The sequence below is a fragment of the Dermacentor variabilis genome, chromosome 6 (genome assembly GCF_050947875.1).
Source record: "Dermacentor variabilis isolate Ectoservices chromosome 6, ASM5094787v1, whole genome shotgun sequence".
NCBI lineage: Eukaryota > Metazoa > Arthropoda > Arachnida > Ixodida > Ixodidae > Dermacentor > Dermacentor variabilis.
Window position 1 is genome coordinate 146,596,853 of NC_134573.1, and position 27,500 is coordinate 146,624,352.

Genomic DNA, 27,500 nt, shown 5'->3' on the forward strand with positions numbered 1-27,500 from the left:
TGTGCGTGTGCGTGCCCGTGTGCGCGTTTAAGAACGTTTCGCGTGCGTAAGTGCGTGCTGATGGTGTTGCCGTGTCCCGTCAGTTCGATCTCGGCCGCTGCTCGAGGAACGCTTCCGCGCGGACCCGCGCGTTTTTGCGTGTCACTCGCGGTCGCTTAGCTTCCGACAAGGAGTTCCTTCGAGTTTGGTCGGCGAGCAGAAGGCTCTGCGGGGAGCAGACGACGCGATATCGTCGCTACAGAGCACGGCGTATATACGCACCCCGCTGCCAAGGTGACATCTTAAGCGGACGGATAGGAAAAAGAACGGAGTCGAATTGAAGCGTGGAGAAGAATGAAAGAAAAAGAAAAGAAAGGAAAGAAGGAACAGAAAGGAAACAGGCGACGAAAACAAAGAAGCGGAGTCTGACGCGAAGCGGGTCCATCGTGACTGGAAGGAGCGACGCCCGCCTAGGGCGGCGAGCACAATGAGAGGCCGGGACGAACTCCTTTTGCGTCCCAGATAGATCATTGCCTCTCGATTGTGAGTACCAAGCCCGACTCTTTATAGACTCGCGAACGGTGTGCTTTTTCGGCGGACACGCAGTCGCTGGTTGGGACGGATCACCGTCATCCCATCCGAAGCGGAGTCGAGGTTTTAGGGAGCGTGTAGGGGATTACACGGCGCTCCACTTGTACATAGTGGCTGAATGTGTTGCCGCCTCTTATGTGCGCGCTGGCTGCGTCGTCCTCGTTTTCGCATTGTATCGGACTGTCATGCCAAAGCGAGGATGGAATTGAGGTGCACGGTCTAGGAGAGAGGCGTGGCGTCTCTCTCTAGTGCCTCTTTTTTTTTCCTTCTTTTGCTATTGCCTTAGGCGGGTGCCCACAACGTGAACGAGACTCCAAATCATGCCGCTATCATAGCCGTCACAGTGATGCCTCAACCACGCCAAAGGGGTGTGAGTCGCATGTCAGTTGGGAAAAAAAAAAGGCAACTTAGAACAACTTCATCATCAAAAATGACTCTAAAAATATACATATTATTGGTATGTTATAAATAATAACAATATTAAGGCTAGAAATTATCATTGTGATCATTCTCAGAAACCTCATCGCGTGCACGCTTAACGTTCCTTCTTTTCAAGGGGGCCCATCGCAGTGGCGCATAGTCGCTCTGACGTTGAGCTGCTATAGCCCCGAGGATGCGGGATCGAATCCCGACCACGGTGACCGCACTTCAATGGCGATGAAAACGCAAAACGCCTTTACACTGTGCATTGGGTGCACGTTAAAGACCCCCAAGTGGCCAAACATAATATGAAGTGCCCACTACGGCCTGTCTCCAAATCAGATCGTTGCTTTGGCACGTACAACCTCAGAATTTATTATTTTTTTCTCTTCAGGGGGAAAGAGGGAAAGAAAGGGAGAGGGGAGTCTGATGTGGAGTATGTTAATTGTTTTATGGAATCGAGTACGAATATTCAGAAAATTTCTGCTGGGAATATGGATTCGAATGTCAGATATTGCCGTAACAGAGGAGCGAAGAGCGCACCTTTCAGAATGAACATATTTGAGTCCTCCATTAAATAACATTTTGCTTAATCTCATGCAACGAATCTTCGGGGAGACCATTAGAAAGAAATCTTCTTCAACAGGACTGCGAAATACTGCTAACTAACTGCCTCTCTCCGAACGTTTTATTTTTCTTTTATCTGTACATTTGTTGTCAGGTAAGTGACTGAAACGGAGACGGCAAGGTGCATATTTAAACAGGACGAAAACATTGCGATAGAAACGTAATACAATAACTGAAGATCGAGCCTTAGGTGCGCGTTGCGTTATGTATTATTAAGTGAAGGAAAAAAAAAAATTTCAGACCTCCGGTGGTCAGAATTATAACGAGGCCTCAGCTCCGACGTCATTCATAGCGAGCCTTTGAGACCCGAAAACCCGACAATTTCTGATCACGTGGCTTGGCCGCGCATTAAGAGACCAGGCGCTGCATCGCCGAGAACACAATGACGACTGACATCGGCTGGGAGCGGGGAAGCGAGGTCACCCCAAGAATATATATACTGCCTGAGAGGACAGCATCGAGGAAGGTTTCTACGCACCAACGAGCTCCTCAGGAGCGTGAGACTGGCTTGGTGGTGTGAAAGAAAAACCATCACCAACGGTGGCACCGCACAAAAGTGGGATACATCGAACGGAACAACAACAACAACAACAACAACAACAAGAGATGACACATATCTCAGACTTCATTCGAAAAATCATTATGCAATCATAAGCTCCTGACGCTTTAGAAATAAAATAAAATACCGGAGCCGTGTTTCTTTTGGCGATCTGTATCTGTTTTCTTTAATTATTTTCTTTTTATTCGTGTTTCTACTTAGGGTGTAGGGAGCGCGGTCGTAGCAGAAAATACGGTGAATGTCACGAGACAATTTTTCCTCAGCAAGCGCCAATTTTCTCTCTCTCTCTCTCTCTCTCTCACTATATATATATATATATATATATATATATATATATATATATATATATTCCATGAGTTATACATGGACTGGTGAATGGCGCAGGGGTGACCCGGCGGGAAATTGCCCGCACGACTCGTTCTGTTTCAATCTCTGTCTCGCGCGTTCGCCAGATCGCACCTTAACAAAAATGAACGTTTCTCATCACTCCCTAGTTCGCTAACATTTCGAAGTCCTTGCGATTTAGAAAGAACATTATATAAAACGGCAGGATGAATCCTAACAACCTGTCTACGCGCATTTTAGAAAGCAAGCATGGAAGCAAGATAGGAACTCTTGGCTCAACACGACCTTTGACCTTTTCCTTTTTTTCCGCGTTGCTCGCTCGTCGTGTCCTTTATTTCATACAGCTCAGGTCTTGTTAATGGAGAAACGAAAGAAGACAAAGCACTCCGCTGTTTCCTTTCATGCGTTGAGACGGCTAGAGCTGTGCTCTCTCGCTCTTTCTCGCAATCTTCTCGCGGCTTCCCTTCGTGCTCTCCGAGGCTGCAGGTGCATGCGACTTTCGTGTCACGTTCATAAAGAAGTGCGTGGGTCGGCCTGGCAATTTCCGGAAAGCGGATATGTGATTGCTGCAGCCGCGCACGTCAAAATAAGGACTGCAGAGAGGAGGTTCGGGGTGAGGAAGGAGGTCATGCTGCCTATCGTCGCGCCTCTATCGGGCTAAGTATAAACGCATCGCGTGAGAACATTTTATCTGCCAAGCGCAGGTACTGCAAAATCTCGCGCACTTTGCGCCCTGACAGCGTGTGTTTTGCTTAGACGATGTACTATATTGATCTACCATCCCGGAAAGGCCTTGGTACTGGGTGCATGTTACAGAACTATACACTAGTTTATTTTCCTTTCTTTTTATTTTTTCTGTTTTCTCTCTTTTATTTGCTTTTTTTTTCATTTGTGTGACTCAAAAAAGCCTAAGGCTTCTTACTCGTGTTATAGGCGGGTGAAATCTCCCGTAGTTATTTTTATGATGCAGACCGAAATTGCTGATCGTATAATTACGCGCGTTCGGGTACGTGTTATGAACGGGAAGTTGCGGTACTGATACCTTTTCATTCGTTTATTTCCCGTTATTTTACCTTGGCATGCTCAATTTGCTCGATGGAAGAAGATAATACTGTAACTGAAGCAATATAAGGCAAACGAGCAAGAAGGAAAGAAAGAAAAGAAAAGAACCGGAAAAATAGAAGTCCGGAATGTATTATGTGGCTCTCATTATGGTCGGCTAACGCTGTATCCTTCGCTTCTGGGCCCGCTACCGCTTGCCACACAGGCTTCCGTTCAAAGGAAAAGTCCGGCAAAATCTGTTTCGGGTGCTTTTCGATCAAAGGCCGAAGAAAAGGAGGCTTTACTCCCTCCACGGTTGCAGTATAGCAACGTTCGATGAGAGACATCGTTGAAAAAAAGAAATGTTCGGCCTTTTCATCAGCGTTTCGTCGCAACGTCTGTTATTGTTTCGTAAGTTATTGTTTCTTAAGAATGACACCAGACACCGTGCGATATTTTTAGGAACGGTAGAGCAACGCGAAAGATAAGGGCGAAACGAACACGTAACGCAATTGATGGTGCTTTCTCAAGCTCAGTGCCAACTGACATTGACTGTGCTTCAAACTGTAGTATTCGCTTGTGCATTTTTTTTTTTGCAAGCTGTCATTACTTGCTGTGCTGTACGTGCTTGCACTGAGGCGTACAATAAGCGTATGTATTTGTCGCTTATGTGCACACACTCGTACTATCTGAACCGCACTTGTCTAGAGTGGTCAGTCGGCCGATTTGGCCGGCCTCTTTTGAAATAAATAAATAAATAAATAGAGCCTAGCAGCTGCGGACGCTGACGCAATCCGCAATCGGCTGCTTGACGACTGCAGATAAGAATGATTAAGACAGACTGTATGTACACTTATTGACTTGCTGTGATTACTTGCTGTGACATAGAGCGCTTATTTGACCATTGCGAACGGCGCGAGATTGAGTGCGATACAATTTTTTTTATTTACATTTTAGTTTACTATTGTTTGTTCGTTTGAGCCGGCTTATGTTTGATATGACTGATGTGGTGAGACGTGACGCGTGTTTCATATGATGATTTGTAGAAGAATAAAGATGGACTGGAGTCCATAGGCAGCCTTTACCAATTCAAGACTGCGAGCCTGATAACTGTCATTGAATAGAAAAGCGTACAATCGTTGCATTCCACCGATGCTAACACATAGGGCAAGAACATGGAAGTTAGCCACAACGAAGCTCGAGAACAAGGACCACGCAAAGAGCGATGGAACGAAAAATGTTAGGCCTAGCATTTGAGATACAGGAAGAGCGCGGTGTGGATCAGAGAGCAAACGGGAATAGCCGACATTCTAGTTGACATTCAAAGAAAGAAATGGAGCTGGGCAGGCCATGTAATGCGAGGGGCAGGTAACCGGTAGACCATTAGAGTTGCAGAATGGGTGCCATGTGAAGGCAATCGCAGTCGATTACGGCAGGAAATTAGGTAGGGTGATGAAATGAGGAAACTTGCAAGCGCAATTCGGAATCCGCTAGCGCAAGATAGGGGTAATTGGAGATCGCTGGGAGAGGCCTTCGTCCTGCAGTGGTCGCAAAAATAGGCTTGCGACGACGACAGTGATAATGAGGATGATGTTTGATATGTACTGTATGTATAAGCAGGGAGGAGTAACCGGCATGGCACATGATGTCAAACTCCTACACACTCATGACGATGATGATGATGATCATCATAATAATAATAAATTCTGGCATAACCCACCTCACGATGAATGTCGACGTTAATGTGATTAGCATTGAAGCAATGTAGCGACAAGCCGCATTGCCACGAATGAAACGCGTCATGTAGGAAGTGTGCGTGCAGCCGGGCTCATCTTTCGCGCATACCTCTGGGCACGCTGCTCCACCTAGCGGCGCCGCCACGAAGTCCGCGCCTGGCGTCTGTTCGAATATATATTGTGACAGTATTGTTGGAATATATATTTGACATAAATTGGATAATCTTGGATAAATTTGACATATATATATATATATATATATATATATATATATATATATATATATATATATATATATATATATATATATATTTGTCATTGAAGAGCGGCACACACCCAGCGACCCAAGTTGGTCCAACGGTGGGTTTCGAACACCGTTCCCTAAGCACATTAGCCCGAAAAGTGCGTGAAGTATCCTACGAATGCCAATCGCATTAATAGGAAGACGCTTTAGCTGTGCGTGTCCCACTCGCCTTCCTGTCGTCCATGTGTTAGGCGCTGCTGCACCATTCCGAATGTCTCACCAGCTAGTCAAAGTTTCAATCCTGGCCAATAAACATGATCGCCGTGACGACTGCGATACGTTACGGAGGTTGAAGGCAGTAAGAACTGAGAAGACAGTGTACAATGACCAAGAATGCCGTAATGTTACTCCCTCGGTAAAATATTGCGATACATGTGTGACACAAAAAAGAAAAAAGAAGCAAGACCAGTAGTTTGTATATTGCCCAGTAATACAAGAAAACGGCTTTCTGCTACCTGATGCCCACTTCGAGGCTTTTTTATCGGCTTCGATGCCGGTTCAAACATTTCCGCTAATGGGATCATGCTGTGTGACAAGGCGCGTAAAATTATCGAATCGCGCATTTTTCGTTCATTACTGAAAGTTACTGTAACGTTCTCTTGCGTGTAGTGGTACTCTAATTCTTAGCACAGGAGCAGCGCAAACAGCGGAGCAGGAGCCGCTTTTAAAGGGGTCGTAAGAGGGGGGGGGGCGACCCCCCCCCAATATTTCCTCCTTCTTTCCCTACCTCCACCTCTTCTATAGCTCCTCTCCACTCCCCTCCCCCCGCCTCACGCCACCATGTAGTGATAAGGGATGGAGTGCTCACCTACGCCCCACAACGAAAGTGGGAAATCATGTTTGGTGCCCCGCTCCCTCTTCCAACATACTGAATCTAAATATCTTGGCACCGTTCCTGCAGCATAGGCGTGTTCCGCGTGATATCAGTATACTGATATATGCGTTCAACTTCATAGGGAAACTCGTGTGACCATCGCCTGTACCCTGGCGTTCCTTTGAATACCTTGTTAAAAAGTGTAGTTAACCCTATGTGCAATCGACAACTTACAATGTATCTCATGTGTTCTCGTCGTTGTCTGAGATGGCGGCTTTAAACTCTGCCTTTCGGTACTATTTCGACAATGAGGCTGTAACCCCCGGCAACATTTTCTATTGCGAACGTTAGCTTCCGTATCTGCGCCTCAGCAGGGATAAAAAAATCCTCATTGTTTTCAGCGATAAGTTAGCGCGGCTGCCACGACAATTGGTAGAACAATGGGCTGCCGACCTGATTCATTGATTCGAAGCTGATCAGTTTAAGTGTGTGCGGAGTTGTGTTTAAATTATTGGCATTTACGAGAAGGTAGTATGCAATAATTGTTGACTGGACTTAACATCCCGTCAGAGCTTCACTCGGGGCCATGAGAGGCGCGGTGGATTTTAATTTTATTCGACCGCCCCGTAAATCTGAAACACACGCAGAAATCTCAGTACACGGAAGCGTTTGCATAGAGCCATATTTATAAATTTTATTATTTTGTTTATTTCTGCGAAAACATATATACATTATGTAGGGCATCCAAAAATTAAAAAAAAATACTTGGGAAACTTGAAGAAGTCCTTAGGAGAGCTGATTTCGGACGAGTATACGTTGCACTTCGTGACCAAAAGCATCCATAGGAATTCAGGGAATGTACTGATTAGCATGTAGTAAACAAGAGATACTTCTTCAGCGACTTAATACAGCTATGGCGAGATATACAAAGAGAATGCGCAAATGGATGGCGTTATTAAATTCTGGAGTGTTACGTGCCAAACCCACCATTTGATTATGAGGCACGCCGTAGTGGGGGTACTCCGGATTGATTTCGACCACCTGTGGTTCTTTAACGGGCACCCAAATGCACTGTACGCGAACGTTTTTTTTTTTTTTTTCTTTGCATTTCGCACCCATCGAAATGCGGCCGCCGTGGCCGGGTTTTGATTCCGCGCCCCGGGTTTACTAAGCAATGCAACGCCGGAAGCCACTACGTCCCCACGGCGCGTGAATGGGTGACATGAAGAAAATGATACTGGGAATGTGATGACACGAAGGTACTAGATGTATCGGCGCAGCAAAAAAAAAATTCTGAATTCCTGTTCTGTCAAGGCACGGCATTTGTAATTAATTGGATCACTCGGTAAGTCGCAATACTACGCGCCGAAAAGTTGAATTCGAGGCAGCGTCCAGGCCAGGCTTAGCGGGAATGCACGCTTTTCGCGAATCGCGTGTACCGCGAAACTCATGTGGTCGAATGCGCTTATATATATAGGTTGAAAAAGTAATAATAATAATATTTGGGGTTTTACGTGCCAAAACCACTTTCTGATTATGAGGCACGCCGTAGTGGAGGACTCCGGAAATTTCGACCACCTGGGGTTCTTTAACGTGCACCTAAATCTAAGCACACGGGTGTTTTCGCATTTCGCCCCCCTCGAAATGCGGCCGCCGTGGCCGGGATTCGATCCCGCGACCTCGTGCTCAGCAGCCCAACACCATAGCCACTGAGCAACCACGGCGCGTAGCTTGAAAAAGTGAATTCTGGAATGGTTACGTGCCGAAACTACGATATGGTTGAGGCACGCCGTCGCGGGACACTCCGAATTAATTTTGTCCACTTAGGGTACTTTAAAGTGCACATATCTAAGTGTACAATTTTCTGTTCTTTTTTTTTTCTTCGCGTCCGTCGAAATGATAGAGGCATAGGACAACTAGAGAGGCACAGCGCATGCATTACATTCGGTAGCGAAAGCTTAAATATGATATGAACTTTTAAAACAAATAATAGGATAATAATTTGACAGGACTTTGTAATTTAACGGGCTTATTTCGCGATTGCAGTTAACTTTAGAAACGAAGTGCAATCGCGTATTCAAAAACAAATTCATTCTTTTCCATTCTTCTAGAGCACTCACCCTTAGCTTTTCTCTGAGGCAAGTAATCGAGCAGACACTTTTTTTAATTGTTGCAGTATATGCTTGTGTGAGTGTGTGTGTTTTGCAGATATAAATGCGTCATTTCATACGTCACCCTTTCGCCAGCTGGAATAGCAAGTCAGACGTGTATATATATATATATATATATATATATATATATATATATATATATATATATATATATATATATATAATGTGTGTGTGTGTGTGTGTGTGTGTGTGTGTGTGTGTGTGTGTGTGTGTGTGTGTGTGTGTGTGTGTGTGTGTGTGTGTGTGTGTGTGTGTGTGTGTGTGTGTGTGTGTGTGGCCAGGCAGACATCTCTAAGATTCATTTAAACGATCAATTTCTCTCTTTCCCTCTCGCGTTTCGAGATATTTGTACTGAAATTTGACATGCGCACGCTATTTTAGCATTCAGAGGCGTCAGCGTAGACACGAAGACAACAACTGTCAGAACAATTAAAAAAAAACAAAAAACAAAATTATCACCTACTGTTTCTTTTCTCTTTTCTTCCTTCCTTGAACCATTCTATATTAAGTTATAGCGCTTGCGAAGGCGTTTACCACGGTGATTCAGGAAAGGCGGCCCGCTATGTTTTCTATGGTTTTCCGTCGGCCACGAGGAACACAGGACGAGACGGGCGTGGCAGCGAAGCCTCGTTTGTTTTCGCCAGAATAAACTCGTCCCCCAGCTGTACAGGCATCGCTTCCTCGCGACAAACCAGGAAGAGAGTCGGTGCCCGAGGAAAACCGAAAGCTTGTTTTCAAAGCTCCTCAAAAGCTGTCATTGCAGAGAAAGAAAGAGAAAAATGATAATCTGAGACCGCAGCTATAGAAGTTTGTAATGCCAGCTATAGCTTACGCCCGTTCCGTTTTTAGGCCTCACTTTGCACGGCCAAGCGCGACCACCACAGTAAAATGTAATAATAAAATAATAATGCTGTTGAATGAAGAAATAAGGTGGAGTCGCTTTCAGCCGCGCCTTATAAGAACGCTGTCAACGCGGTGACAAGCGCTGCCTGCCATGAGCAGCACTGCTCTGGTAGTTGGATGCAGTGCTGCAAGTGAAGTCAACATGCGTATCCTGCATATTTAGGGATATACTTCGCTTCGATGTCTTGTAAGCAGCACATGAGCAGCCAGTGTAAGTTATGTTTGCTATATGCGGTGGCAGGAAAGGTAAACTTTTGTTGATAATCTTTTACAGCTGAGTGGAAAGCTTGCTGACCCAACGTCACCTAGATCAGCCAATACAGATTGCTCTGCTGGTGTTTTTTTTTTTTTTTTAGATGGCGTTGTATGACTACGCCGTGACTGTACAGAGCGTGGCCGGCACGTGAACATAAATGCCAGATGCAGATGCAGGGAACGATGAAAGGAAGTCTTTATACTATGCTTTGTGTTGAACACCCAGACTGCTCGTACTTCCTTAGTACGGCTTTCTGATATGATTTAATGAAACTTCGAGAGTGATCAGGCGGTTGACACGGAAACAACACCCCGCGAACCTGGCCACAAACCTGGTCCAATGCCGCTCTACCACAAGTCTTCCAGTTCACCGCCGAAAAACTTCCAGCTCGCCGAAAAACTACGCGTCATACTACAGCTAAAGCAAAAATAAACAGTGAGAAGAGAGAGAGAAAGAGAGAGAAACTGATCACATGACTGGACCTACTACACGTAAATGAAAGAAATAAAAAAAGAACAGGAAAAAAAAAGCAGTGGGAAGAAAGAGATAAATTTGTCACGTGACTGGATGGACACGAGGGACATTTTGTTCGGAGTGTTCCCATACAAATCCGGATACATACTTATTCCTAGCGGCAAGCGTTTTTCTCGCGTTGCGTTGGATTAAATCGAAAACGCCCTCTCCCACAGCTCGACTTCCCACTTGTCCCTGCACGCAACTGCCGGAAGCACTGTGAGCGCGCGCGAACAATTGCCCTATGCGGGTGCAGTCGCTCGCGTACGGCGCGCACCATAAGCCGGATATACAAGAGGAACGCCGCTCGCGCAGCTCGCGTTGTTTGCGGTGCGCTTCCTCGTCCCCTGCTCGGTCTCCTCGAGCGCTTGTAATGCGTGGCAGGCGACTGCTGCTTCCGTGTACGGAACCGGCCTTGCCTTGCCAGCCCGTAACGCGACAGCCAGCCACGCGCAGGCGGGTAGAGAATGGGTTTACGTCAGAAAAAGAAGAAAAAAAAAACACAGAGGGTGAAAGAAAAGAGGGAAAGATAGAGAAAAAGGAAAGACGCGCGCGCTTAAGAGCAGGGTTGCCCTCGCGCGTTGATTATTTCCGCCTGCTTTAGCGTCCGCGAACGTCCGGCAGTCATTGCCACGTCCGTGGTGCCGAGCTCGGACGGTTTGAGTCGTCGAAATACGATATACGACGAAGAATCGGGAGGAATCAGCTAAACTGAGGGCATTGGTCGGACAGCAGAGGGTCACTTCTTTTTGCATTCTCCGTTTAGTGAGTTCGGGCCGAAAGTGCGGTTTCAGCGAGCTGCCACGGACCTCGTGTGAGGTGCACCTGCATTTAGAAAAGAAGGCGAGAGAGAGAGAGAGCGTGTGTGTGTTGACGCGTCGATACCTTTCTTTCTTCTTTCCGTCTTGTGTGTATAGAGTGATTGCCAGTATTAAAGGGATAAAAAACGGGGAGACTGTCAACACAGCGTTCCCTCCGGGGCCAGGGAAAGGTGTGGACCTTTCCCTGGCCTTTTCGTCCTTTTCAGAAATACTCGGCACGTCAACACGATCACGCTGGGAGCTCCGGGTGTTGTTCCTCGGCGCACCCGCGTATGCGGTCGTTCAACTCCGCTTTGCCTGACCGTCGAGTGAACCCTACCGTACTTCGAAGCGCTGTGGTCCTGCCGTGTCGTGCGGATTGTCATGTGGTGTGTCACGTGGAATGAACTAAGAGCAGCAGAGTTGGGACAAGGAATTTCTCTGCCTTATACGCCGTAACTACCCGCTTTAGAGCGAGAGAGAGAGAGAGAAGAAAACGTTTATTTACCACCAGTGCGGGTCGTTTGTTATAAAGGAGGAGGCAAGCGTAAGGTGGACACCTTAAGTGTTACGCTGCAGCTGCAGGGAAGCGAGCCTTCGGCTGCCCGCGTTCTCAGGTGGACTCTGTGCTGTGACGGACACCAGTGCTAGTCTGGCGACAACCGGGATAAGTGAACGTGACACAGCCAAATTACTCTGTCGCCAATTGTCATGCCCCCCCCCCCCTTCCCTCTTCAATTTCAACCATCACTTCGTCCAAATAGAAACAAAAGAAGGTAAAATTCACGGTAAAGAAAATGTTTAGTTATAAATGGCAACAATTGGGCAATTATTATGCGTCTACGCAGAAACGTATTGCCTTCATCCATTCAGGGAAAGATAAAACGGTATCTTCGACATGTAGAAAGATGAAGCATTATAAGTCTGAGAAGATCAGAAGATCCCAGAAGATCACCAGAAGATCGTCTGAGATTACAAGCACGAAAATTAGGCAAATCCACGTACGTGCTACCCCTAGTACATCACGTTAGATGGGCGATTGCAGCCCTTGAGTTTCCTCTACTAACTTCAGCGGGGAACCCTGTGCTGAGTAGTGGTAGGTGGCGGTCTCTGGTGGCCTGCCTTTACGTACACACAGATGTGTTTTGTGACCTGCTGAGCGCACGGGTTAAGCACACAGAACACGAGCCGGAAGTGTCGTGAATTCTAATACGCGGCAACGAGGAAGGGCCGTCGTCTGGACTCAGTCCAGGAATCGGGCCACGTTGTGCTGCGCCCGGCGGCCCCGGGGTGCTCCGCCGTTTGGAAAACAAGACGCGCAGGAAACGCCTCGGTGTCGAGAGACAAGAACCACGGGCAGCGAAGTAGGCACTACTAGCCGCGCAGGAGGCTTCCAGAAGAAGAAAAACAAGAAACGAATGACCAGAGAACGCAACGCAGGCCGACCGAATACGGCGCTGTCCAGATCTCTGACGTGGAAAATTTTACCGGGGCACAGCGCTGGACTATGCGCGTCGAGTGGACTATGTGTATAGAGGGGATAACTGCATAGATAGATAGATAGATAGATAGATAGATAGATAGATAGATAGATAGATAGATAGATAGATAGATAGATAGATAGATAGATAGATAGATAGATAGATAGATAGATAGACAGACAGACAGACAGACAGACAGACAGACAGACAGACAGACAGACAGACAGACAGATAGATAGATAGATAGATAGATAGATAGATAGATAGATAGATAGATCCGTATGATTTCCATGCTATGATTTCCTTGTCAAATACAGAGTAGGTTGGGAGCAAAGTCGAAAAAGCCTGACAGGGATCCGAGCTCGTAAGCCCTTTGTTTACAATTTGCACACCGCTGACAGATGCGTGATATTATCTCGATAATAAACACCGCACAGCATATATGGATCGATACGGAATGCTGTTCCTCCTACTTTTCGTAAACATTGGCGCTGAAGATTTATTGCGTTGTTGGACTAAATGCGCGACGTCTGAGTAGGAAAAGTACGGAAATAAATAAATAAAACGTCAACTAAAACATCCGTGAGAGGGGAGTACAACAGAGATTCAAGTGCGGCAAACGAGGCCAAGAGGAAGGAACGTCTCGGTCGACTGCGATAAACGTTCGATATGCCAGCGACGTACAAAACAAGCCACCTCCGGGGTTTCAGATCAGCAGGCGCGCATACGGGGCGCCCGAGTCCGGGGAGTGCCTACAGCGCAGCTGGCTCACCAGATGGCGCGGCCAGCGCGCGGCGGAAGCGCCTCGTTCCTGGGCTGCTTCTGCTGCTGCTGCCCTACTTCCGGTCGGCAGATGTCGACTCGGCCGCAGGTTCCGGGAGGTACGCACACACACGCAGAAGCTCTTCCTCGTCACCCATCCCTTTCCTTCGCTTTCATTTATGTACGTGTACACACATATCCTCTTCTTTTTCTTTCTAATTCTTTTTTTTTCGGTTGCGTTTGTTCTTGGGTGTGCCGTGCCTCCAACCGGCTGTGCGTTACGGGCGTACTCTGACGTCGGGCAACTCTTCCACGAAGCGTAACGCGCGATCGACTCCCCCGGCAGCGGCCCATGAATTTCCATTCCTTTTCGCCGTTGTATATAGCACTACTACATGTATGCGCTGACACACGTGGCCCTAAGCCCTCTAGAGGCGTGCCGCGTGTTCCTCTCCGTGCCTCACTGCGCACGCCGAGAGATTCCGATAGAGAAAGATGGGAACTATGGCGCACTCGTCATTGTCAAGGTAGCTGGAGCCGCATATTATACAGGCCTTGCGAACGCGTTTCTACGCGCGTTTCTATTAGCGAAAGTTTAAGCCTCCAGAGGAACGTTAATATGTGATTCGCGAGGCGTAAAGTTCGTTTTCGCCTAGCTGTGTATGTTCGTCACCTGTAAGCTCGGGGATGGATGTTGTCCGCGGAATCTTGGGCCCGAGCTAGCTGCCTTATGATTCAGAAATTTCAACGGCGCTAACAAAGCACAATTCATGTCGTATCAGAAAGTTGTAGTTAACTTCGCATTTACGCTTGTTTGTTTGTTGCTTATATATCGAGTGACAGCAGATTACCTCAAGAGAATGGTTTTCTTCCGAGTAACGTTCAGTTGGAAGATCATCCGCATCCTGTCGTATTGTGTTATGTGTTCTACGCCGTGAAAATTTCTTAAATGCCATCCGCAGCACTTTCACAGTAGGGAGAGAGATAGAAAGTGATAGCGTGCGTGTTTGCGTGCGTGTTTGCGTGCGTGTTTGCGTGCGTGCGTGACTGTTGACAGCAGCAGAGGCGGATCTACTGTTGCAAGCCGTCAGCATTTGCCTTAGTGTCTCGCTACCATTCAATAGCTAGTGTCGGTTACCATATGAGAGCAATTAAAAAAAAAATGAATTCGTGAGGTTATACACAGTACCTCCCGTCTCTGTATATCTCGCCCTCCTATCCAGGTGCGTGACTTACTTGAAATTACACCCCTCCCCGTTTTACTGAAAAATATATTTTCTCTAAAGGAAGTAGGTGTTACGCCTTTACCTAAACGATCTTCTTTTCATTGCATTTATAGGATGCGCTATTCTGCCTGAATCTGTGTGCCATGTCGGCTCCTAATAGTGAAATGCACTTGTCGAGGTAAGAAATGCGCGATAAATGCTGCTGATAAAGGTATACAGGGTGGTATCATGCGAGATTCTGAAAGACAAAAAAATACAGAAGTAAGCAGCTGTTAGATTACCTAACAGCTGGACTCAGACAAACAGCGCAGATAACCTAACTAGTGTGCACAGAAGTCTCTTCAAACAACTACGACTGTTGGAGCCCGTACGACCTTGCAGTATGTCAGCATTAGTGACGACAGCGTTTCTGCGGGATCTACCACGCTGTGGTACGGTGGCTAGATAGCTGTGATGCGCGGCTAGACACCATTGTTGCCGACACGCACCACGCCGCAGCTGCTGGGGTGCTTGGGATGCCAGCTGCGAAACGTGCGCTGCAGTTCTGTTCCAGCCGGCGATGTCGTGTTTGCGTCGTCGAGCAAGCCTTCCTTACTCGCTTGCTACGTTTCTTTCTTTCTTTCTTTTTTCCACGAGATCTCGCAGCTGACAAGCAGAGAATCGACAATGGCTCGGCTGTTGTCAACGTGAGAAACGACGCCACCGGGTCCTGCGCATGCGCACTGCCGTTCGAGAGCAGATGGAAAAGCCAAGCACGGTTTATCCTTTCTCGTCCTCTCCGGGCAGGCTGTCTGCGCGTTACGCAAGCGGCTGCTGCGCGGGGAAAGGAGGCGTTCGGTGCGATTCGTCTCACGCGATATCAGAACGTTCTCTGGTCTCCTCCGACGCTGCAACAAGAGCTCGCTACCCCCTTCGCCTACTCCTCCCCCACTTCCTCACGCCGCCCTCTGTTCTCTCCTGATGAAGTTAGCAAAAAAACAGGAAGGACGGCTTTGAGTCTACGAGACTGCCTTGAATCGTGCGTTTATACGAGACGGCGTGTTGCGTATATGTGGGTATCAGTTACCGAGCTGCCGGGTTGTTTGTCGGCCGCTCGGAAGCTCGCGGTATATCGATCCCTCACTTCCGCGTGTCGCGGGGTGGGAGTTACGCTGCGTCGCACGTGGCAATTAACAGTGACCTAAATACAGCCGAAACAGTGGCGCATTCCGCGAGGGATGGATCTCTAACGATGCCATAAAGGGGACACTCTTAAGGAAACATTGTCACTAGCATTTTTTATCGTGTTTGTTGGATCAGTATTGCGCATAATTGTCACCCGTCGCCTGGAGTAGCATCCCAGGAGATCAGCCACGCTAACGTCTCCTCGTTTAATAAAAAGTCAGGATCTCCGTCTCATCGGAGTGGCATGCATGCAGTGCGGCTGTTGTTTTGGCGTGCCATATCTGTATGAGAGACGATCAAACTGGCAACGTTAGGTGGGCCGACTCATTGATCGGGGCGAAGAAAACGGTAATGAAGAACGAAACAGAAATCCCTGTCACTATGTACCTTCTTTCTCACCAGAAGGCACACTGCTGGCTCACGCTGAAAGTGAAGCACATATACATTGAAATTAACGGGTAAACATCCCCCCCCCCCCTCAACGTGTTCTCTATATCTTACCTTATACCGTTATGCCGAATCGCTACGAATGACGCATTGGTAAACATTCTGCGGCGCTAAATGCCGGCTATTCACATGGGAACCATGCTGACCTAGGTCAGGTTCGCTGATTGAAAACATGGAAGCGCAAAGCCATGAGAATATTTAAAATTATGATTCTTCTCGTTCGAACCTTGCCTCTTAACGTTTTCTCTCTCTCTCTCTGTCTCTCTCTCTCTCTCTCTCTCTCTATATATATATATATATATATATATATATATATATATATATATATATATATATATATATATATATATATATATATATAGCACTGATGAACTGCGCAGTAGTAGTAGAGCAACAAGTACAGGTGAAGGCGAAAGCGGCGCAGATAAACGCGTTTGCTTATGGCAGAATCAATTAGTCGTTTAACGATGCAGTTAAGCTAACTACCGAAGAAATAAGTGCGCCCCTCTAATATGAAGGACGTCGGAATAACGCTACTAAAGACCTTTGTTTGTAATGCAGCCGTCTTTAGGGGACCATCAGAGCGCTGCCAGAGGGCTGTGAACCGATTACACAAAGCAGAGTGGCTGTTCACAGCATCCCTGCAGAACAAAGTCTGCGAATCTTTTTAAAAACAACCAACATGTTGAATATTGACACGTGTACTTGTCTTTATCGGGCGACATGTTTTGCCGCCTAAGAAATGTTATCGCACAGCGCGGGACGCGCCTGCATGTATCCGAAGTTTCTGGAAAGTTATCGATGCTTCTACCCGCTGTCTGTTGTCGCCGAACCTTGTGTTATCTGATTTCATCGCTTGACACGAATGGTGTAGAACTTTGTAGAAGGCATGCGGGTCCCAACGATTAGTCTGGAACGTTCGATGACGGCTGTATAAAAGCCGACGCGCTTGACCGGCTGATGAGATTTTCGACGTTCGCCGAGCGTGTTCGCCGCTATCGTTGTGCTATAAGTGTAGCCTGTTTTGTGGGCACAGGTTCGCCCAATAAAAGTTAGTTTTGTCGTTCACAGTATTGCTACTGTGTTATTCAACGTCACCACCACGTGACATCTGGTGGAGGTGCTTTACGTTCATGTACCGGACGCCCCCGACAAGCCGTAATTCTAGCCCGGACCGCAAAGATAACACCAGCGCCGTCCCGGAACATCGAGCAAGCCGCCGTCTTCAACAGCTGCCCCCGAAGCACGGACTTCTACCTGAGAAGACCAAGAAGATTGTGGCCAAGGCAACCCCAATGGCAGCCCCAGCGTCCCCCATCGTGCTGCAGCAGCCCAGGGAACCACCGACGTTCTGCGGTTCCACATTTGAGGACCCGGAAAGCTGGCTGGAAACGTATGAGAGGGTCGCTACGTTTAACAGCTGGGCAAGTGACGACATGCTGTGTCGTTCACAGTATTGCTACTGTGTTATTCGACGTCACCACCACGTGACAATATCCAAATGTTCTTTCTTGTATATTACTTTCTTGTATATTTACCTGATTATACTGCTTTTTATTTATGTTAAGGTCGAGTTCTTTTTGTTTTTTGTTTCTAATTCTAGGGATTCCAGGTCTGCATACTGGATGACCCCAGAAAATGGAATTGCGGGGTTTACCGCCCCTATAGTGCATACTGTGAGGGAAGTGGCATAGTGGGGGGCCGTCGATTGATTTTGATTATTTAGGGCTCTTTATAACGTGTACACCCAATGCACGTTACACCGTTTCTTTCTTTCCTTTTTTTTTTGATTCCGCACCCCGCGGGCATCGAACCCACGACCTCCTGTACAACTGTGCAACGCCCATACATACATAGTCACTGCCACCGCGACCGCTAGACAGTAGCGCAAGGCGTCTCGGATATACGTTTTACTTTTTCTTTCTTTCTTTCTTTCTTTCTTTCAGTTTTTTTTTTTCCGTAACGGCAACAAGCGAGAGGCGTAACCACATGGTCGACGTAGATTACAGGAAAGGCCGCGCTCCTGTGTGGCGTGCATACGTCACCGTAAATACGTCACGAGGGGTGGTGCTCGTGACTTTGTCTCGCACGGCAGGCGGAAGACGCTCGCGCTTCCTGTCTCGGCGCGCGCGGCGTGTTTCGTCCGTTCGGCAACGTGACGGATAAGATTTCTGCCAGCCGGCGAGCTGTTGACGTGCTGCCCTATATGTGAAGGGGGCTGTGCTAGAGGGGTACGGCCGGCGCGACGGCGTGTAGCCCCCCAGCGCTTCCCAATGTTCGCCATCCCGCCAGCCAACGAGCATGCACGAAACACAATCAGCCGTAGCCGGCCGGGTGGCTGATTTCCTTAATCTCATCACACCTGCACGTATCTACGCCTGCGTTTGCCCACGACTCGATCTGTGGACCCACATACAGGAAGCATCGCTTAAGAGTTCCGTGCAGTGAATGCAGAGGAACTTAGAAAATTATTTGCGACTAAAACGGTCGAGTTTGGTGGGTGGTTATAGTATAGTTCGTTTCTGGGCAAGTTGGTTCTGGGCATCTAGCGTTATGTTATGTGCGTTTAATATAGAGCAGTTTACCTTTTTTTTTTTTTTTTAAATACGTGGGTGTAATTGTGCGTCCTTGCTCGCCGCACTTGCTACATTTTTTTTTTTTTAACATCAATATGCCTTTGGGCAGCAATATTTCTTTCTTCACGTAATTGTGAAGCCTTGTCTCCCGCGTAAAGTTAACAACAATAGTTGAAATGTGGTCCTCGATTCCGGTTAAGGAAGTCTGGCGGACGGTGAAGATAAGGGTCGGAGTAGCTATGGATAGTTTGCACGTGATCTCACGGGTACAGCTTCTCACCGTGCTAGTACCAAAGCATGGCGGTCGCCATGACGTCAGCGCACGTTATGATCGCGTGTATAGATCGTTTTGCTTTTTTAAAGGGACACAATAAATCAAGGGAACAATAAATCAGATTAGACTAATGATGCATTGTTTGCGAACCCTGCAGGCAGTCATTAAAAAAGAAGTTTGATTATTAGGTGACAAAATCAAGGTCCAAGTATCAGTATTTGAATTTCGCGCCGAAACCCCAGCGCCGGTACGTCGACGTGACGTCAGGGATTCCAATGTATGTTTTCGCATTTGGGCCGCGTTGGCTGAATAAAGGTTCCCGAAACTTGCCATGTTTAATATTTGGTTCCTATAGAACACTATGTAGTCAATCTGTACCGCTATATATAACTAGTAGGCCCTAGAAGATGCCATCAATATCCAAGACGTCACAGCCCCCAGTTGCGGGAACTTAAGTAGGCGTCGCCACCCGTATTTCGTTCTCGCGCTTTTTCTGGCTTACCAAACGTCTTATCGTTGCAAGAGTGGTGTTTTTGGTGTTGTAGAACGTTAATTTACTGATGCAGAAGAAATCATTTTCCACTCTAGTGTCCCCTTTAACGGTGGCCGTTTCTCACTGGATTATCACTTATCGATTTGCCACTCGGTGCGTGAGACCGGCATGTCGTGCTGCAACGTTTCTTCTTTGGGCATCTCCTCGACGCGCTCGTATATACCCTAAGGTGGCGGCTACGATGTCGTCAATGCAAACCACCTATAGCCCGTTCGGACCTTATACTGAGAGTCGCATCTCCAGTTGCCCAGTAAAACCAGCGTCTCCCTCTACCTATATATACGTGCCGAATCACTTGCCGGTTGCCGCGCACTCCAAACGATAGCGCACTTCTCCACGACGAAAGAAACAACAAGAAAAACGCCAGCTGCTCCGCGCTATGCTCGCGCTTATTTGGTTTGCGAGAAGGCTTAGCCCTGCATCGCATTGCTTTTGAACGTCCGGCTAGCACATCCACCAGGGTGTTTTCTCCCCGCTAACGAAGTCGAAGGCCTTCGAGACATCGTCGCCACCACTCCGCGAACATCTCGTTCAGCGCTTGCGCAATAATAGCATACGCACACGGACGCGCATCCTTTATCGCAGGTGTCTAGATCGTTCTACGCTTTCGCCCTTCGCCGTCCCTTTCGACTCGCTTCCAGAAACCTCCAGACGCAACGGGCCCCAACCGCCAGCAGCCCACGCCTCAGAGAAGTCCGCCTAGCCAGTTGTCCTTGACGAGGCCGTGAAGAAAGGCTGGCGAAATGGAGACGCGCGTGAAATGATTCCAGGCGACCCTCGCACAATGTTCTTTCTTTCTTTTCGTTTTTTTCTTTTTATTCTCTCATTCTTTCTTACTTCGTTTTCTTTCCTTTTCCTGTTCTGTCCGTCCTGCTGCTACCAAAAGATCTATGCCGCAAGCGGCGTCCGGGAATCCTTCGTTCGGTGCGAGGTTTAACGATCGCACGCTTGTGACGTCGCGAGCACGTCGTTTCCGTGACGCTCGACGTGACGTCATGAGCGCCCGCTCGGCGGCCTGACTCAACACCGGATCGTTGCTGCCGCCCTGCGTTCGCTCCCTCTCTGCGGAGAGAACGCACGTGTGCAGGGGGGGAGGGGGAGGGGGCAATTTACCACAGCGCCTCCCTTTCTTTATTGAGCCCGAGACTCCCCGTTGCGCTGGAGCTACGACACGACATGTAGTCGGAGGGTTTTTTTCCATACGAGGCTCTGGGGGCGTCTCGCGCTCGGATCTAACGCGGTTTCTCCAGACTCGAACGGCCGAAACGGTCTTTCCATAAGCGAAAGAACGTAGACGGACGTATCGGCACATTCGTAAGGCCGGGTGGTTCGTCGTTTAGATATTAGTGGTATTAGCAATGCGACCTGCAGTTGGAGATTTCTGCCATGCGAGGCGATCGGGGCAAATGACCGTTCTGGTTTTGCATCCACGAACGCAGTTTCTCTGCATTCAACGGCCGGAACGCTAACTTTACGAAAAAGCGTACACGGACGTATCAACAATTCGTCGGTATCAGAGGTGCATTATCTTCTAATGGCATCAACAGTTTTAATGGTTTAACTATAGCTCTAACAATTTCTCAACTGCGAAGCTTTTAAGAGGAAGGTGCCGAAACGCATATCGAACTTATTTGTCGTATGAACTGCGCGCGAAAAATGAAGGTAAACAACATCAAAGACGCAAACAAACTACGAAATGTTTTCTAGCGCGTCACGGCAAGGAGTGAGTGTAATGCAAGCAGAAACCTGACTTTAACGCTTTTGTTCGTGATTTCCAGTCTTTTCAACAATTACGCCAGAATACGTCCTTGTAGTTGTGTTTGCTTAGAAAAATTCGTGGACCGAAATATCGGGTGCACTCCTGTTCGGTACCCTTTGAGTGCGAAACTTTTGTTCGCGATAACTTTATTGAACCTTTTCCTGAGGATAGGAGAACGTATAACAGTGTGGACGAGCTCGCCCTCTTCAGAACAAGCGGTAATTTTGGATGAATGTGGTTCGCGGTATAGAAATAGTAAGGCGCGGATATATAGATACACGTCCTCGAATCTCCGTATATTCTAAGTAGTGCTTCTTGCCCTCACGTTCAAGAACCGACTCGTTACTTGAACGTCACGTATCAGACTACTCGTTCGAGTTAATATCTTTCGTCAGCGTACGCGCCTTGTTCGTGCTCGTCTCTTTCTATCTCCCTCTTCCATTCGTTTTTCTCTTTTATACCCCTTAGCCCTTCCCCCCGTGCAGGGTAGCCAACCGGAACTACCTCTGCTTAACCTCCTTGCCTTTCTCCGTATTCTTCTCTCTCTCTCTCTCTCTCTCTCTCTCTCTCTCTCTCTCTCTCTCTCTCTCTCTCTCTCGTCTTTTGCAGCTTTACGTCAGCCAATTTAGTAGATGACGCTCTTGCACGAGAACTTCGTCGTAAGGAGCACACGTTCATTTATGTTCGCTTAAGTGCAAGATGGTTACGTCAAAACGTGTTCAGAATAGACAGTTACGTGCTAGACAGAAGCCTATATTACACCGTAAGCTATGTGCATTCCGGGATCACAGCCACGCAAGAATTGGAACAATTCTGCGGGGATGAGCCGATTACGAAGTCTTGAAGCCGACAACATATGTCATGTTATGCGGAGCAGTAAGATAGCAATGAACAATACGATTACTCAAGAGCGGTTTCAGAAGGTTCTTGGACCATGGCCGTACATGTCGCCGGCGCAGGAACCAATGAGGGCGTTGCTACAGTGTACTTCAAATACACAGATATCTGCGACCGTTTGTGTTGACGCGGTGCGCTTGTTCAAGTGTGCGCTTCTTCGGGTGTTTCTCTTTCCATTCCTTTATCCCCTTGCCTCATTGCAAGGCAGCAAATCGGACGTGCGTCTGTTTGACCTCCCTGCACTTCCTTGCTTCTCTCCCCCCTTCTCTCTCTGTCTCTCTTGTTTTGACAGTTACTGAGTACTCAACTGTTAAAAAGCACGATGCCGGCCGTTGCAGCGCTACTCTGGAATCTCGTGCAATTTACGTTTGCGGTTTGTCTGAAATAAAAAGAAGAAAAAAAAATGAATGCACCTTATTGGACGCATGCCGCACAACGCGTCAAAAACTGAAAACAGGATCATCCTCCAACATCACGGCCTCTGCGCCTATAGATTTTCTTATTTTTCGCAGACAGAGTTGGGATGTCTGTCATAGATACATAGAGGGTTGTGAGCACACGCTATTACTGAACCCATCCGTGCCTGACTTGCGGGTTGTTCGAAACCGAGTTGATATGAATTCTGACTGCCCCGGATAAATACTTTTTTTAAAGAAATAACAGACGTGACTTCAGCAGGTGTAATATCTGCATTGCTTACTTCTAATTTCTTCTTGCCGATTCCCAAACATCATCACATAGCCTTTAGCAATACCCACCCCTCATGCGATTTCCCGTATAGGGGCATTTGAGGTTATATAAACAAATAAACATTATCGGCAAATAGTAAGCGTCGTCTCGAAATTAAAGGAAACGGATGAGAGAGCACAGAGAACGGCAGGGACACAAACAAGATTAACAAGTCATATACCGAGGTCGTACTAGAAACGTGTGCAAAAAAAAAAAAAAAGAAAACACACGTCAGATAAGGCAACCAGGCATGCGTGGCGAGCGACATGGTGTGATTCCGGTCACCGTACACTCCGCATTGCCGGCTTCAATCTCCCGTCACGTGCTATCACTTTTATCTTATTTGTGTTTCTTTCTTTTTCTTTCTTTCTTTAACGCTTCCCCGGGCTTTCTCCTCCGCTCTCCTATTGCGCTCAACCCCCGCATGGCGTTTATTATGACGCAATCGAATCGTTCTTCCTTCTGGTATCTCCCTCCGCCTCCTGTTTTCGCCGTTGGCGCTGCGCGAGGGAGAGGGGGATCCACAGGATGAAGAGAGGGTCAGTGTAGGTGAGTGAGAGGAAAAGATAGCAGGATACGAGTTGGGCGCTGTTTGCGCAACGCACCATGCATGCACGGTTGTCGCAAACGTTGCCATTAGGCTATTAGACGCAGCAATCCCGGGACAAGCTTCGTCGTGGGGCTTCGTTCGCACGCATGCGCGGTTTGTTGGTGCATCGGGCTGAAACGCTGTTCTACGCGCAGTACGGCCGCAACGGGCTCGTGATGGTCATGTTTACTGAAAAGCCGAAAAGCAATCGTCGCCGTCGTAATGTGGAGTCGGAGATTGTGGTGAGGGAAAAAAAGAAAAGAAAAAAGAAAGAGTTTCTACACTGCGACAACAGCTAAAGCTCGGAACTCGGTCTGCTGTATCAGACTCCTTAACCTCTTTAACGTCCCTATCCTCAGCATCACCCTCGTCACCGAGCGAAGGAAAGCACGCAATGGCCTTCGCAATCACCGTAGGGATGCGAGCTCACGCCCTTTGCAAGAACGCGCAGTTGAGGGCCGAACGCATTCGTTGGCGCAGCTTCGTTGTTTGGCGATTCGTGCGGCGTTTAGCGCACCACGCAGACTGTGATAGTTGTGACGCCAGCGCGCGCATTGCGGATGCCACATCGTGCAATACTTCCAGCGTACGAGGTTGGACGCTGTGGGCATCGAAGTTGTTCTTGAGTGAATAGCGGTGTCTAGTGTTACAGCCTGCTGGCTGTTACAGTGAACGTATTTAGAGCCGGAGGACTGACCAGGTCACTCTCTGCATTAAAGGCCTATTGTAGCCTGCCAAGCCTGTAGCATAGGCTAACCTTTACAATTAGCATAATTTTCATTGTCCGCTCTCCACAAGCTTAATAAAAGGGCGTTTATCGACTACCTACACACTATCTAAGCGTTTTCTTTTTTTCGGTTCGGGGGGGGGGTGCAATCAAGGCGTCGACTCGCTCCTATACAGTGTCTCGAGTCTCGGTTCTTGCTCGGAGAAAACGTGAGTCATGCACGCCGCGTGTCCTTCGCCCAGTGTGCGCTTCTGTCTCTCTCTCTCCCGATCGACCCAGTCGGGCACCAGCTGTACGCCACCATGCTCGGCTGTGCGTGCGAACCGAGACGTGTGAGTATACGTAGCGAGCTGCTGCCGGGTTTCCGCTCTGGTGCACGCCATCGCCACCAACCGCCTCAGCCGCCACGTGCGGCGCCACTGGAGCGTTGTTGAGGGCGTGGACGTTGTCGCGGGAAAGAGGAGGAAAACTTGGGGGACCTTGAGATGAGGGCACATGGGCTCTCAAAAAATAGAGAAAAGAAAGGAGGGTAAGAGATAGAAAGCACGAAGGGGGTGTTGTTCATTGCGCTTGCCTTTCTTTTGTTTCGACTTGTTATTTCCGCTTCCACCCGTTGCTGATTGGTTTATTTCATTTTTTTTTTCCTGTTCTCAGAAATGTTGCACCTGATGGCGTCGTGTTTTATGAGGGGGAGGGCGACGGAAAGCGCGAAGGCGGAGAAGGAAGGGTCGACACGGAGCTGGGAAGCCATTCTGGTGACTACGCCGGGAACTGTCACTCCGCTGTCGGTGGTCAGTGGGAAGGCTGGGATGTATTATCTTGCGGCCTCTTTAGATTGTCCCGTAATAGAAGTCGTCAGTGGTCAGTAGAGTTTGAGTAAGGACAGTTGTCGCAAACTGTCCCATACAGGCAGAGGTCCATAGGAAGGTGTAAAATTGAAGCTATCTGTAGTAGTTGAACTAGGAATCTCTCAAGCTGGAGGCATCTTGAAGTCAAGAAAATTCAAGAAAAGCAATTGTTCTGACGAAGAACAGTTCCTTTGTAAACACATTGGCTCGAATCTGAGCCAACCCTGGTTTGGGCACTCTTGATCACATGCGCGTGTATAGTATGATTGTTCAACGGAATTTGAGGACGGTATAGATGTCACTAGTGACATAGCGTGACTTTGATGTAGCAGATCCGTGAGCGGTGTTCGTAAAGAAGTGACCAGTGAAGTCTGTCACTGTCGCTGACTGAACCGACTGTAGTCACATTCGTGCGAGGGTATACGCATGATGGCGACAGCAGTCTGGCGACTCGGTGTCAGCCGCTCGAGTCACCCGTTCTTTTTTTTTTCTCGTGCCGGCTTCAGCGTGAGACACATGCTCGAGAATGCGCTCCCATGCGCACAGCGACGAGCGCGGCTTCTTGCTTCATGCTGCGGTAACGCTCGCCGCAGATAAGCGCACTGATTTCGCAAGCAGCACATATCCCGCATGACGTACAACGGGGGGTGTCAACTGGTCTCTTTCAGTCGGATGACTTGTTTGTTTTTCGCCACCGACATGTAGACTCCCACAGCAGGGACACGTGGGTGTTCTGGTGCGTACCTGTACAGATGCGCAGTGGATCGCAAATCACTTACTACAATTAGGTGATTGAGTGATTGATCGCGTTCCTTTTCTCCCTGTTTTCTTTCAGTCGGATGAATCGTTTGTCGTCATCGAAATGTAGCTTCTCATAGCTAGGACACCAAGTTGTTTCAATGGATTGCAGGTGACTGACAGAGATTGAATGAATGGTTAATAACGCGATTGGTTAACCGACCGACTGATTGGCAACACAGGGGCTATCAGAGACACCGTTGAGGCGTCGCCGGAAGAACTTTGATTACTAGTAGTTTGAGTACTTCATGTGTAGCCACTCTTGCACGAGCTCCCTAAGCTTACATCTCTGCATGACGGCGCTACCGGAACGCTACACGGTGGCCCAGAACAGAACACGTCTTGTTCTCATGCAGCAGCGCTTTACCACTTCGTTACCGCGTGCATTGGAATAAAAATGTCGCGTTTGAATTCATTACCACGATGATTAACTGTCAGCGTTTTTTAATCATCCTCAATATGACGGACGGAAAAAACTTTAATGGAAAAAGGACCTGCGAGGTTGCCAGCACGGGCTCAGGCCACCCGGGCATTGTGTGCGGTGAGGCATAGCCTTTCCACCGTGACACAATATGATGAATTTACCCTGCAATTCCCGGCATGTTGTTCTAACGTGGCGCGCCATATTATCGACATCAAAGGTGCTTTAGACTTGAAGCTATTGAAAGCTTAATTGATATGTATGCACGAAGGCTTTCAACCTGTATCTTCTGTTGCTTCCGATCACAAACGCTATTACGTTGCAAATAGAGAGGGAGGAATAAAGGAAAGGTAGGGATGTTAACTTGATCGGAATATCCGGTTTGCTATCCTGAAGTTGGGGAGGATAAAAAGGGACGATGAAAGATACAGGAAGAGAGAGACTACCGATGAGATCACAATGCATGCACGAACACAAAAACATGCTGAAGTGTGTAGTCGTTCGCACGGGCGGTTATCGAAACGAAGAGCACGAGCTTCTGTGCTGATAATCGGCGATGCCAGTTTTGTATTTTCTGTTCTTTTCTTTCTCAGTGCACTAAATGATGATAACTTGCGGAGCATTCCTCTACTAGTACCCAGTATCCAGTGCATGCATCGCACTTTGAGCAGACGTACTGCGCTAGTTGTTTAAGAGTACACTAGCGACGTCCATTAATGACCGTATAGTGCGCATATATATGACTCGTTGATCTGCAACTGGCACCACAGCAGCAGTAGCTGCGGCGCATGTCAGAGGAGGAGCACCACGCTTCGACTCCTCGACAATGTGTGCGTGCCATGCTTCTGAACAGTGAGCCTTCCCGGCTTGTTCTACGAGGCTTCCCGGCTTGCCCTCCACTTCGTATGTGTGCGGCGCTGAAGGGGTATAGGAAATACTGGAGATGCGGTCAGAAGTGGGATCACTTGCATATAGTGTATCGCAGGGGAGGCGCAGGGCGAATGTAGGTTAGAAATGTAACACTCGCGTGTAACACAGTTGACAATGCAGGGTTGTGTCGTTTTTCGTAGAAATTTTCGGCTTCGCACGGTTGTGTTCGTTTTGTTCTGTTCTTCAAAGATCAAAATAGGATCTTAAGATCTTGTGAACGAAAGTCTTGAAATCATTCTGAGGGATCTCAACGTGGCACT

General features: G+C 47.9%; 1 long non-coding RNA gene across 1 annotated transcript in view; it reads left to right on the forward strand.

Annotated features, from left to right (window-relative positions):
* The first annotated feature begins 18 nt into the window (after positions 1–18).
* Positions 19–27,500, forward strand: part of LOC142585422 (uncharacterized) — a 94,531-nt gene continuing 67,049 nt past the window's right edge. The window contains exon 1 of the long non-coding RNA XR_012829089.1: positions 19–522. This is a non-coding gene — a long non-coding RNA (uncharacterized LOC142585422). The remainder of the gene's footprint in view (positions 523–27,500) is intronic.